Consider the following 12,354-nt stretch of genomic DNA (forward strand, 5'->3'; position numbering starts at 1 on the left):
CCTCTTTTGGTCTCCGTTTCCTCATCTACACGATGGAGACAACTATTCCCAGGGTTGTTATGAGGTTTAAGATAGTGGATGTGAATGCTCTTTTGAAGTAAGAGGACTTGTTTATCTGCACATAGTATAAAACAGCTTCTCTAACTAGTTGCAACATTTTACTCAACAACAAAAGATACATGTTTTGGCCTGCTCTTTAAACAGGTATCAGACGGAATCCAGACGGAATCTCAGCATTAGGTTATTCTATCAGAATTTACCTAATCTATCAGATAAAAAGTTCCTCTTTCCTCAAAGACTGACTAGAGCACAGAGGAGAGGCCAAGATGTTGAGTTTTTAAAAATAATCACACAAACAGTAGGAAATCCTTAATATTCTTTTTGTTAACCTTGAGAGACCATATCTGGGGGCATCAATATTGTTTAACAAACAAAGATGGATTAAAGGGATTCAAAGGTGAGTGTGCTCAGGCTTTGCAGGCAGTAGATCTAGCAAAGGATTTCAGATGCACGTGTTGAGATTAGAGAGCTGAGGATCAGGCTCAGTTCCTGGGATGTTCTGCATTATTATTTCTGGATTAAGAGATGATTAAAGAACAGGGCACTCAAAAGGCAGATAATGCGGGCAGACCCCACGGTCACTTTTAATGAAGAGTTTACAGTAAATTATGATGATATAATACAAACACATAAATCTGCAACAATCAGAGAGAAGACAAACCAAAGAATCCTGACCACAATTATTTCATCCCTTCCCCTCCTTCCCCCAAAAGTAAGATACACAGTTAGGCGTGGTTTTTCTTCTTTAAAAAATTTTTTTAAGGGATGCATTAGGGAAAGGCTGTAGCTGGTAAGTGTAGGGGGTCAACTGTCATCAGCGGTCATTACACAACATAGAGCCTGCTAAGAGAAAAAGATGTTTCAAAACTGCCTCCTTGTTGTCACTGCTTTGCAAGTATGAACAAAACTTTAAATGTAGATATTTTTTTCAATTATAGGCTGAACTTGCTGGCTGAAGTGTTAATATGTGTGGGTGTATAAATATTTTCACTGTTGGAGCTGACTTATTCCTCATTATGTTTTAAAGGGCTTTAAGTATTTAGGGTATTTGGAATATCCTAGCCTATGCATCTACAGCAACTCTCAGTATTCCATTGAAATGTAGAACTACATTGAAATGTAGAAACACTTATTTAAAAAAAAATTTTTTTTGAAGACTTTATTTATTTATTTGAGAGAGAGACAGTGAGAGAGAGCATGAGCGAGGAGAAGGTCAGAGGGAGAAGCAGACTCCCCATGGAGCTGGGAGCCCGATGTGGGACTCGATCCCGGGACTCCAGGATCATGACCTGAGCTGAAGGCAGTCGTCCAACCAACTGAGCGACCCAGGCGCCCCTATTTAAAAATTTTTAAAACAGATCTAACTTCAAATCTTATATCTCTTAAAAATGCCACATTATTAGAATACTGGAATGACTTTAGAGGTGAATTCTTATGAATTACCACTAATTTAAGAAGGGAGTCTACAGATTACTTATTTTTCAGTGTTGTACCTTAACACATATGGATTTAAATGTAAAAAAGTGTACTCATCTTCCGCCACAAAATTACCTAGTAAGTTAACCATGACCCAAACCAGTAAACATTTAGCACATAAACTGTCTACGATTAAGGTCTTGTGAATTTAGATTAAATTAATGATTTTTTGAATCATTAAATTGTAACCAAAAAAAAAAAAAATTCCAAGTAAATTGTGTCCTTGCAAATTAATTTGGAAACTAATCTCAATTTAAAAGTTTTAGACATTTCCATCAGTTTTGCTTCTGGAACCAAGGAGTCCCCACTTTATTTTAAAAGTTTGTGAGTGTAGTTTATTCTCTTAGCTGAAATGGAGTTTCAGACTTCTCAGCAGTAGGGGATTAATATCTTCCTCACTGGGTACCCGTGAGGATTAAAGAAAATGATGGATGTGGAAGTACCTTGTGAACAACTGAGGGTTTTAAGAAGTTATAATACTGTTAATAAGTAGGATAATTTCCATTCACGTTGTGAAATTCAAAACACAGAAACAACTTTGGTGTAAATTAATAACCGGCAACTTTACTGAGAGACAATAAAATTTTAAATATAAATTTCAAAATGTAACACAATTATTTTTTTTACAAGAGCATTAAGATTAGGTAACTTTTTTTAAACTTTGGAATACTGAATTTTTCAGAACATAATGGAGTGTATTATCTATTTACTGATAACAGAGGAATTATTAAATGCTTATACATATAACTAAGAATACTTGAAGATAATGGTGACTGATTTATTTGAGGGCTCTTTCAGCTTTCTGTTGAAAACCTCTGGCCCTGTAATATGTTGTCTCCAAATCTTTTAGAATTGGGATTTTTTATAGATATATATGTGTGTGTGTGTATATATATATATAAATATATTTTTTATTTTATTATATATTTATATTATATATATTTTATATGTGTGTGTATATATACACATATATAATAAAAATACATATTTATTTATTTAAGTAAATATATATAATAAAATAAAATATATATATATGTGTACACACACACACACACACACACACACACGACTTGAGACATTCTATACTGTGATGAGTATCATAGTTGATTACATTGGAAAAACCCCTATACTCCACATCTTTTTTTCTGGTTAACTTTTGGGTAGGGCTCCCTCCTTGTCAGAGCTGATTAGAATGTCATTATTTTCACCTGTTATTATTTTTACTTCACAGAAGTTGTCACCTCTGTTACTGATTTTTCAGTGATCATCCAATATGCTGAGTAAGAGTGCCTTTGCCAATAAATATATTACATAATGCTAACAAAACTCTTTTCCTCCTTTATACATAAAAGTAAGTTTAAACAGAGTTTTGATATTTTCTCCTTTCATCTTAAGGAGACGTCTTGTGAGGCAAAGACACCACTCCCTTTTAGAGACCTCTGCTTTACAAGATCAGCACTATCAAAAGCTAGATACCTGTTCCGTATCTCAATTGTTTAAAAGAGTATTGTTTCTTTCATTTTACTGAAAAGATAAGTTTTTCGATACAAATATTCACTCGACCTAACGTTGCAAAGATAATCTCAAATGTCCTTACCAGTTCTTCAACATAAAGATTCTCTATCTTAAATTCGCATCAAGGTAGAAAGAAGAAGAGTTACATATTTTGTAGTCCCAGTATAAAATAAAAAATTGTGGGGCTCGGTGCAAGACCTCTTGTTCAAGAATTATGAACTTCAGGATGGTGACAGAAGAGCATTCAACGAAGCAGTGGGGCCATTCCAGCTGTGGCCCACAAACCTGGCTCCAGGTATAACTTCTAGAGTATAAGAAACTGAGAAGCAACTATCAGAGGAAGAGGAAAAAAGAACAGGTGTATTCTAACGGGAGGCTGTCCAAAGAAGAAGAGGCCAAGAGATCCAAAGGTCAGTATCTCCCTTCTCTAAAATTCCGTCTTAAACTAGCCTTCTTCCAGTCTGGCTTTGTCCCGCTATTAACATCTTGGGAGGATGTTAGCTGACAGCAGCTTACCCTGTTTCCCATCTTAGCAGCATTTTCATATTTACAGTGGACACTCAAAAACAAAGTTATTTTAAAAACAAAAAATCAGGGGGCGTCTGGGTGGCTCAATGGGTTAAGCCTCTGCCTTCTGCTCAGGTCATGATCCCAAGGTCCTGTGATCAAGCCCTGCATTGTCTTTTCTGTTCAGCGGGAATCCTGCTTCTCCCTCTCTCTCTGCCTGCTTGTGATCTCTCTCTCTCTTGAATAAATAAATAAAATCTTAAAAAAAAAATCCCACGAAAAATCATCTTTTTGCAGATAGCATTTTAGTACCACAAGAGGCCTTGGTAGCAGTTGGGGGCAGGGTGGCTTCCCCAGGACCTCAGGCCATTTCCCATAAGACCTGCCTGCTTGTCCACCTACTAATACAGTTATGCTTGCCACTGGGATCATCAGAGGGTCAAATCCATATCTTCTATTTAGGGAGCAGTTTCATTTTCCATAAAAAAACGTAATATATTTTCATAGCACATTTTAGCAAACTTCGAAGGATCACCCGAGAACTAAAATATCTGAAACTTGGGGAGACCCAAAGCTAAATGATTGCTCTTTTTTCTCAGTTTGCCAGGTGTTTTAGCTACCACTGCTGTTTCTGATCACCGTCACCGTGGCTGGCAACAAATCTCTCTCCAATTACAGGATCCAGTTTCTTCTGAACCAATCCCAATTTGAAGCTTTTGATACTATATTATCAATTTCAGTGAATGCTGGGATTTAATATGAATTACAACATTTATTGAGTGCTATCAACATATGAATAATATTTAGATTTCAACCAGGACATATTTACTAGTGTATTCTTATGGATAAAGTGTATTTATTTTCTGTGTGTATTTTAAACAAGATAACTAAAACGGATCAAGTACATTTATGCTTATGTGAGTTGATTTTTTTTTGTATGACTGATAATTTAATCAGAAACATATTTTATTACAGAAATAAAATGCATAATGTTACATTTGGCAATGCCGGTGAGCTTTGAGTACACATGACCTGAATAAAAGAGAGTAATCAAAGCCATCTCCTATGTCCATACGGATTGCTGAGGTTTATTTTTCACTACGATGTGCTGTAAATTCTAACCATCTATACTCCAGGAGGCACCAAACACTTGTAGCACCTAAGTCAGAGAAACTAACCCTAAATAAATTAATCCCTTTCACACTAGCTTTCCCCTTTTAAATACAATATTTTCAGGTAAGCATCACAATGTTGCCCCTCATTTTATTTGTCAACTATCCATACACAGTATTCTCAATCTTCATAAATAAACACTTGCTCATAGTTTCTGTATTATAACTTTAACCACAGTCATGGTGATTTCAAAAACAAGATATCACCCTTCACAAATCTTTCTAATTATGGGTTCAGGTTTTACTCTTTCTTTTAGAGAAAGGATAAAATTCAGTCTCATTTTATTTAGATCTGTATGCTTATGGACAATTGCCTCGGAGAACAAGATCTATGTACTTATGATTTTTAGTTATGGATAAAACACGCTTTTGAATATAGTCCATATTTTTTGGCTATGTAGATTGTGGAATATATGTCCTCCAAGCACACAACTGGAAGAAGACAGTGTGTGCCTCGCTTTCATGTTGGGGAGAAGACAGAAACTTGCACAGTTATCATATACTATAGTCAGTGACCCCTATTTGTGATATTGGCTGTAATCATTCCAATTAGAAAATGAGTACATATTGCTAACTCGATTTTGTTATTTGGTTATTATATTTAAAACCTCCACACTGCAGAGGCAGTGTCTAAGAGGTTTGTTCAAATGAGTCGATTTCTAATCGTGTAATTATGTTTTTATTGAGTTCCTTGCAAACTCTATATAACCCACTGTTTCTAAAAATGTTTTTTTCTTTTCTCATAACTATATAGAAACAATTCTTTCAAAAGAATAGCAATTTTTTTCAAAAGAACAATTAAGGGACATTGGAAAAGTTAACTATATACATTCTGCCACATTTTTCTTTTTTAAAGATTCATTCAGAGTTTTCACAAGTGAAACTAAAAATAAATACTTCAGAGAAATATATAAAATATTAAATATGTGTCATTTTCAAATTTGAAACATGGAAAAATTAACAACTCAAAACCAAAAGCTACTCACCAACTTACTAAAATAAATCAGTTTCCAAGGGATCTGGAAATTGTTGAAGGAATAATGACATGTAATCTTGGAAGTTTCTAGATTTAAAAACTTGAGGTCTAAATCACATTTAGTTTAGTGAGTTCTTAAAAAAAAAATGACATTGTAACAGGACCCAATATCCAGCTGTTCTGTGGTCAAATCTGTCTCTATCCCAAAGGGTAAAATTTGCAGAAACATATTGCCAGTTTGCTTTTTATTCCATACTGATCAAATACCCTTACTCTCAATTTTTAAAATGTAAAACTAGAAATGTTTTTTAAAATCTTGGGTCAATTAATATTATATATTTTATAATTTCTAAATATTTCAAAATATTAAAATGCAAGGATTAGTTGGTTTGCAGTTATTAGTAACATACCAAAAGAAAGGGGGAAGGTATGACTATAGCATCTTTGGCGTTAGGAAATGTGTTCAAGAAGTAAGCAGCCAGGAATATACCTGCATTTGTCATTGGCTTGGGCGCTGGTGGGCTATAGAAAGAAAATGCCAGGTGTCCTCTCAGAAGAGGCAAGAGATCTATATACATATCCCAACCATTCATCCTAAAATGGTGTGGTTCTTCTCAGAGATATTAACTAAATTTAGGATCAGCATATCACCATATGATATAATAAAATATTGGCAATTTTGTTTTTCTATGTCATGCTATGTGATTCTTTTTAACAGTAACAGCCAAGTATTTACATTTCTTCTTAGTTGAAAATTAACACGTGGAAGCATGAGTGTGTGTAACATAGGTGTCAATTTGCATTGTAATATAATGTTAAAATAAGGCAGAATTTAGCCTAACCTCAGGGTTAAATTGCAAAGCATTTTTAAATGGAGTATTTAAATACTGGAGGGCTTTAATTTTAAAGTCAGTCTGAAAGTAAAGATTTAGTGTGATTTACTGTTTACTACTCAACTATAACTTGTTTAGTTGTTTCTACTGAATGATTGTGAATCAACTGGAAATGAATAAATTATATTCTTTGGAATAATTGTTCCAAAGTAGATATTTAGAGGTTCTAGACCTTGTTTTGAGGTCAAGTGAATAATCTGAACAACTTTTGTAGATTACACTTGCTTTTCACCCAATAGGGATGGCTATGGGATATGCTTTCTTCCTGGTGAATAAGATGATGGCAGCTGACACTGGCTGCCATTCATTAACTTAGATGTTAGGATGAGGGCAGGGCTCCCCAAAACAAGACCGGACCCAGAAATTGGGAACAAAAAAAACATGAGAGCACTGCTTGGTCACTAGACTCAATCACCCTGTCACTGGAATAACTAAGGGAAGAAAGACTAAAATAATTTTAGTGCACATCCTGTGGAATTCACACTACTCCTTGCTATCTGTTAACTCAGGCATAGTCCTTACATTTCCAGATCTACTCATTCATCATTGCAAAATGAAGGACAAGTTCTGTCCTAACAAAACAACAAAAACACAATCAGTTTGAAAATAAAAATTCTGGCCTCTTGGTACACTGAATAGAAATACTATAGAAACAAATACAGGAAGAGAACAACTGACAGGTATATTTTATTTCTATCTTCCCACCTTCATCCCAGATAGTTAGAGTTCTACAACACAAATTTTCCCTTATCACACGGAGAGTCTGGTCAATAAATTCCAGTGAGAAAACTATATCTGAATCACCAGGTTCATGAAGCCAGATGAAGAAGTTGCTACATTAAGTTATCTGCAGATGGATCCACGATGGCTACATTGAATGTAAGCATGCCCTCAGCATGGTATTGCCAAGGTTATGACATCACTCTTTGCTTACTATTCATGTTACCACATGAATGTTCAATAGGCCCACGACAAATAAAATGAGGGTCAGGGCTTCCCTCATTCTTAGAAGGATATTTTTCAATTATATATTTTGTTACATCTTAAGAGATAAAAGCTGTGTCTGCAAGTGATTAAAATATGTTTTGTATTCATGGTTTCATTTCTGCTGAAATAAATGCGTAATTTAAACCACACATAATTCCTAGCAATTTAGGCCCATTACAGAGTTCTAGCTTCTTTTTTATGATAGTTACTAATTAAAACAGAGTGTGCTGCCACGTGGAGCCTGTGACTTCCACATACAGGTTTAATGAATAAAACGTCCTGACATAAAAATGAAAACAATACAGACAAAGCTTCAAGCTGTTGTGTTTCTACTGTATGGTAAAGATTAAGGACATTCACTGAAGTTCAGAATTACACAGAGAAAACACTTGTTAATTTCATTCCTTAAAGGAGGAATTAAAGGATTTTTTTAGTGAAATCTGAAATAGTCACTAATTTTTCTAACTTCTGGACCTCTCATTCCCAGGTGACTCCCCTTCCCCAAGAATTTAAAGTCATCAGAGTCACTTTTAAAGGATAAATGATGGGATATTTTAATGTAATCCTGCATATAGGTTTAGATTGAAAATGGGAATTGGGACCATAATTAATTATGTTGCCAAGTTTTTGAACTTTAAGGAGACAGACTGAGGCAAACGAGGGCATTTCATAAGAATGCAACCTTCTAAAAGTTCATGGGTTAAAACTTTGGTAAAATGACAGTATCTTTTTGACATTTAATTAATTCCATATGCAGAAAGGGTGTAAGAAATTAATATCCTTTTGGTGTATTCACTTTCTGAAACCACTGTAATAAGAGACTGACCCCAAAACAAAACCAAATATAAACATGGTCTTCAGCTAGGGTATGGTCTTATTATTACCCTTAATAAACAATAATTAATAATAATAAATACTGAGAGCCCTCAGTACACTCTGATCTGTACCCATATTGCTCTAGCATCCATCCATCACATCTTTCAGGATAATAAAACAATTCATTCCGATCAAATCCTCAAAACCGCTCCCTCTGGAGGGATGTTTTATCTCTACTTCTGCCAGCCCAGGGAGGATTTTACTTGTTTAAAGGGGGCGGAGAATGGAGCGGGGGTCCTATTTATTTCCATTGACGACTCCCCTCGTTCTCACAGGCGTTCAGGGACCGGGTGGGAGGAAAAAGGGAGGAGGTGCGGAGATTCCCTCCTTCAGAAAAGAAAAAGGGTTCAGGAAGCGAGGCAAAAGAAGGGGTGGGCGAGGGCGGTGGGGGGAAGAGGGTAGTGTGGTTGGAGAGGTCAGCGACTGAATGAAAAAATAAATTGTTTTTTGATATAGCAGGATCGAATGATGATGAAAAGTAGACAAATTAACCAGCGCAACTAAGTTGCTTAAAGGAACTATGTTTAAAAAAAAAAAAAAAAATTAAACCCAGAGAGTTTCTCAGGTTCATTTCTCGCTCAAGGTCTTGGTTTCAGGGAGCTCCTTGTACCCAGAGCAGGAGATGGACAGCGCCCCGAAGGGGACCGGGAGGGGAACCGCGACCTGGCCCGAAGAACAGCTCAGCGCCCCTGCAGAGGTGCCCACTGCAAACTCCAAGGGCCTCCGCGACCCGCCTGGACCTGGTGCGGGGGCAGCGGCGAATTCTCCAGCCCCCGGCGGGTGTACGGGGTGGGTGGAGGCAGGAAGGGCGCACAATGAAACGAAACCGCACCTAAATTCTGCAGTTTGCGAAGTGTCCCGGAGAACAGCTGGGACGTGGAACCACTCGTTCGGATTCCCGAGTGTCGGGGCTGCCCCAACTCTCAGCTCGGTGGCACTGAAGGTAGCGCCGACTAGAGCGAACACCGACTGGTGCACAGACAGGGCTGGGGCACGACGCTCTGTCGCTGGGTCTGGCGCGAGAGGGAAGGTCCCCTCGGTGGCTGCTCTAGTACCCCGGCAAAAGCAGGATCCGGTCCCAGGCCTCCCTGCTTAGCTCGAGGAAGTTTCTCTAACGATGCTCGCTTAGCAGGCAGAGGACTAACGAGGAGCCAGAGCGGTGGGGTTTCGGCTGGCCGAAGGGGACCGAGATCCCAGAGCCCCCGCTGCGGGGATGGGGCCGCCCGCCAGGAACCCGCTCCAGTCCTGCCCGCGGGCGAGCCCATGCGCATCCCAGACCCCTCTTCGTCCCACACTCATGCGCCTCTATCACCCAGTCCCGCTGACTTTCTCTAGCGAAGGGTAGAGGGCATGAAGCAGAGGGGGAGGCAGCAGCCCTCCCCGCAGGCGGGCAAAGTAAGTGTCCAGGCCAAGTCCGGGATAAAGGTTCTGTGGCTCCCCGGACTCCGCCGCATCCTGGGCACCGGGAACCTAGTGTCCCCGGCCTGTGCAACTGTCTCTCCACCTCCTAACACCGTTCGCGCCGCCCAGCCACGAAGCCAGCGTGGAAAACCGAGGGAGACCTGCTCTTCGCCCCCAAAGCCCTCTGCTCCTCTGGATCTGGCGCCCTCGTCCAGCGGTGACGGAGAACCTCGCTGGGCCCCTCTGACTTAGGGGACGCGCGCCTCCACCCCCCACCCCGGATGAAACCTTGGGTGTGAACACTCCCTGTGCCAGGTCTTGGGGTGGCGGGCTAAGGCGTCGAGGCGTCACAAGTTTGCTTTCCTCTCGCTACTTACCTTAAAAAATCTGTTTGATTTTCCTGGGAGGGTGAGAGGAAAAATCCCTCCCCGAGGTGTGGTGTGCGAAACAGTCCACGTCCCAGGCACCGGCCAAGATGCTAAGCACCAGTACTCAGGAACCGAAGGGGCTGGGAGGCGGAGGAGGAGGCAGATAAAAGAGAAAAATTAAATCGGCCGAAGTGTCCCAACTTTGCGGTGGGCGCTGCAAACTTCAAAGGCGGGCGAGGCTGGCGGCGCGCGGGCCGCCGAAGTTGCTGCGGAGTGGAGCGGGGAGAAGCCCGGGGCTGGGGGATCCCGGGACAGAGCGGGGAAGTGGCGGGAGGTCCTTTTAAAAGGCGGGGAGGGTGCGGGGGCTGGGCGGCGGGAGGATGCTGCCGAGGCCAGCGGGGCTGTCGCGGGCTCCGCGGGCGGCCGCTCGGGGCACCGGCGCCTGGCTGGAGTGCGACGCAAGGAGAGCCGGGCGCGCGGCGGCGGCGGGTACGCAGCGCGGAAAGCTCCGCTCTCTCGCGGCTCCGAGCGGGGAGTGTGTGTGTTCGCTCCCGAGTGTCACTGCTGAAGCCCAGAGCCGCTCCCCCTCCCGCCCCACCGCTGCCCGCCCGCCCCCTCCCTCCTCTGCCCGATGCCTCCCCCCCCGTCAGTTCCTCCCTCCCTCCCTCCCGCTGCGCGCCACCGCGCGCGCGCGCAAACACACACTCACACACACACACACACACAAACACACACACACTCCACGACCCAGGACTCCCCAAACAGGGACCCTCGCAGGCGGCATCGCAGGGGACCCACCGCCGTCCTGGCCGCCCCGCCGGTCCCGGGGAAGGAGAGGGAGGCCCACCGAGACCCCCCAAAGCCACAAAATCTAGGGAGAGGCGTACGCGGGGCCATCGCACTGTCTGGGAGACCCGGGTGCACAATAAGGGGGAACTCTGGGGTTGATGGGGAGGGGGGAGTGGAGAGACGAGCTAAATCCAGAAGGTTGGAGGCGGAAAGCAGAGTGTGCAAACTGTGCATTCATGTCCCACTTTTCACCCGACCGCCTGCCTACCACAGCCTTCACTCAGGGAGCGCTTCCCCCTCGGCGCACACCGAGCCTCCTCCGGCTTGAAACTCAGCAGCTGTTTTAACAATTGAAAAGCGGCCCTACAGGACCAGTGAGAGACGGAGCAGAGTGTGTGAAGCCATTAAGGCTGACTAGGTAATTATGATAAGAAGTTACCTAATTAGCAACCTGGCCAGGGCATCGAAAAAAGGCGGGGGAAGAGGGGGAGTACTGAGTGATTTAGTGATCTCATTTTCCCAAATGCGAACCTAGTTTCCAGCAAACCTGGTTTTTATACTCTCGAATTTTAAGTTCTCCGAGTGTCAGTATTAAAAGCACGAAAAATACTTGCTCTCTTGTGATTACCGCAGATAAATGAAGATAAAGAAGATGAAAATCAGCCTTACGGAGGTCCTATGAACAACTATGGTCTTTTTGTTAAATACCTGGTCACAGAGGGCTCCCGAAGTTTTGTGGCTCCTAGGTCAGAATACTGCTGTAGATGGATTTATGAACCTGTTTATAGTCCACAAAGTAGTTTTGTAAAACCCATAGAATATTTAAGCTAAAAGAGATGTTGATATCACTGTGCAAACTTGTATATTTATTTATTTAGGATATGAGACAATGAGATGGGAAAAGGGGATCTCTTGGTCTCTGCTCAGATCAGGAGACATGACTGCAGCATTTAATGACCCAGAGCTGGTCATTGGGCATTCATTAGCAAACATTTATTAAGTGTCTACTGTGTACTATGTATATCTTTGTGCTGTGATTTCAAGGTAAAACACAGTGCCTGCTGACTTTAAGGAGCTCACAGCCTGGTGGGAAGACAGAGGCATACATGGAAGTGGAAATATCACTATAATAAATGTACCTGTTGGGTACATTTCTGTGTAGGAGCATTGGAAAGGGAACAGCTAATTATTCTTTGGAAGGTACTCTTTTTTTTTTTTTTAATTTCTTTTCAGCGTAACAGAATTCATTGTTTTTGCATCACATCCAGTACTCCGTGCAGTGCGTGCCCTCCATAATACCCACCACATTGGGTGGTGGGTATTATGGATAGAGA

General features: G+C 41.3%; 1 protein-coding gene across 1 annotated transcript in view; it reads right to left on the reverse strand.

Annotated features, from left to right (window-relative positions):
• NDNF (neuron derived neurotrophic factor) overlaps positions 1 to 10,811 on the reverse strand; it is a 41,105-nt gene extending 30,294 nt beyond the window's left edge. Inside the window, exon 1 of the mRNA XM_032333308.1 lies at positions 10,241 to 10,811. The gene's annotated coding sequence lies outside the window, so the exon portion shown is untranslated. The remainder of the gene's footprint in view (positions 1 to 10,240) is intronic.
• Positions 10,812 to 12,354: the final 1,543 nt, after the last annotated feature.

The sequence above is a fragment of the Mustela erminea genome, chromosome 2, assembly GCF_009829155.1.
Source record: "Mustela erminea isolate mMusErm1 chromosome 2, mMusErm1.Pri, whole genome shotgun sequence".
NCBI lineage: Eukaryota > Metazoa > Chordata > Mammalia > Carnivora > Mustelidae > Mustela > Mustela erminea.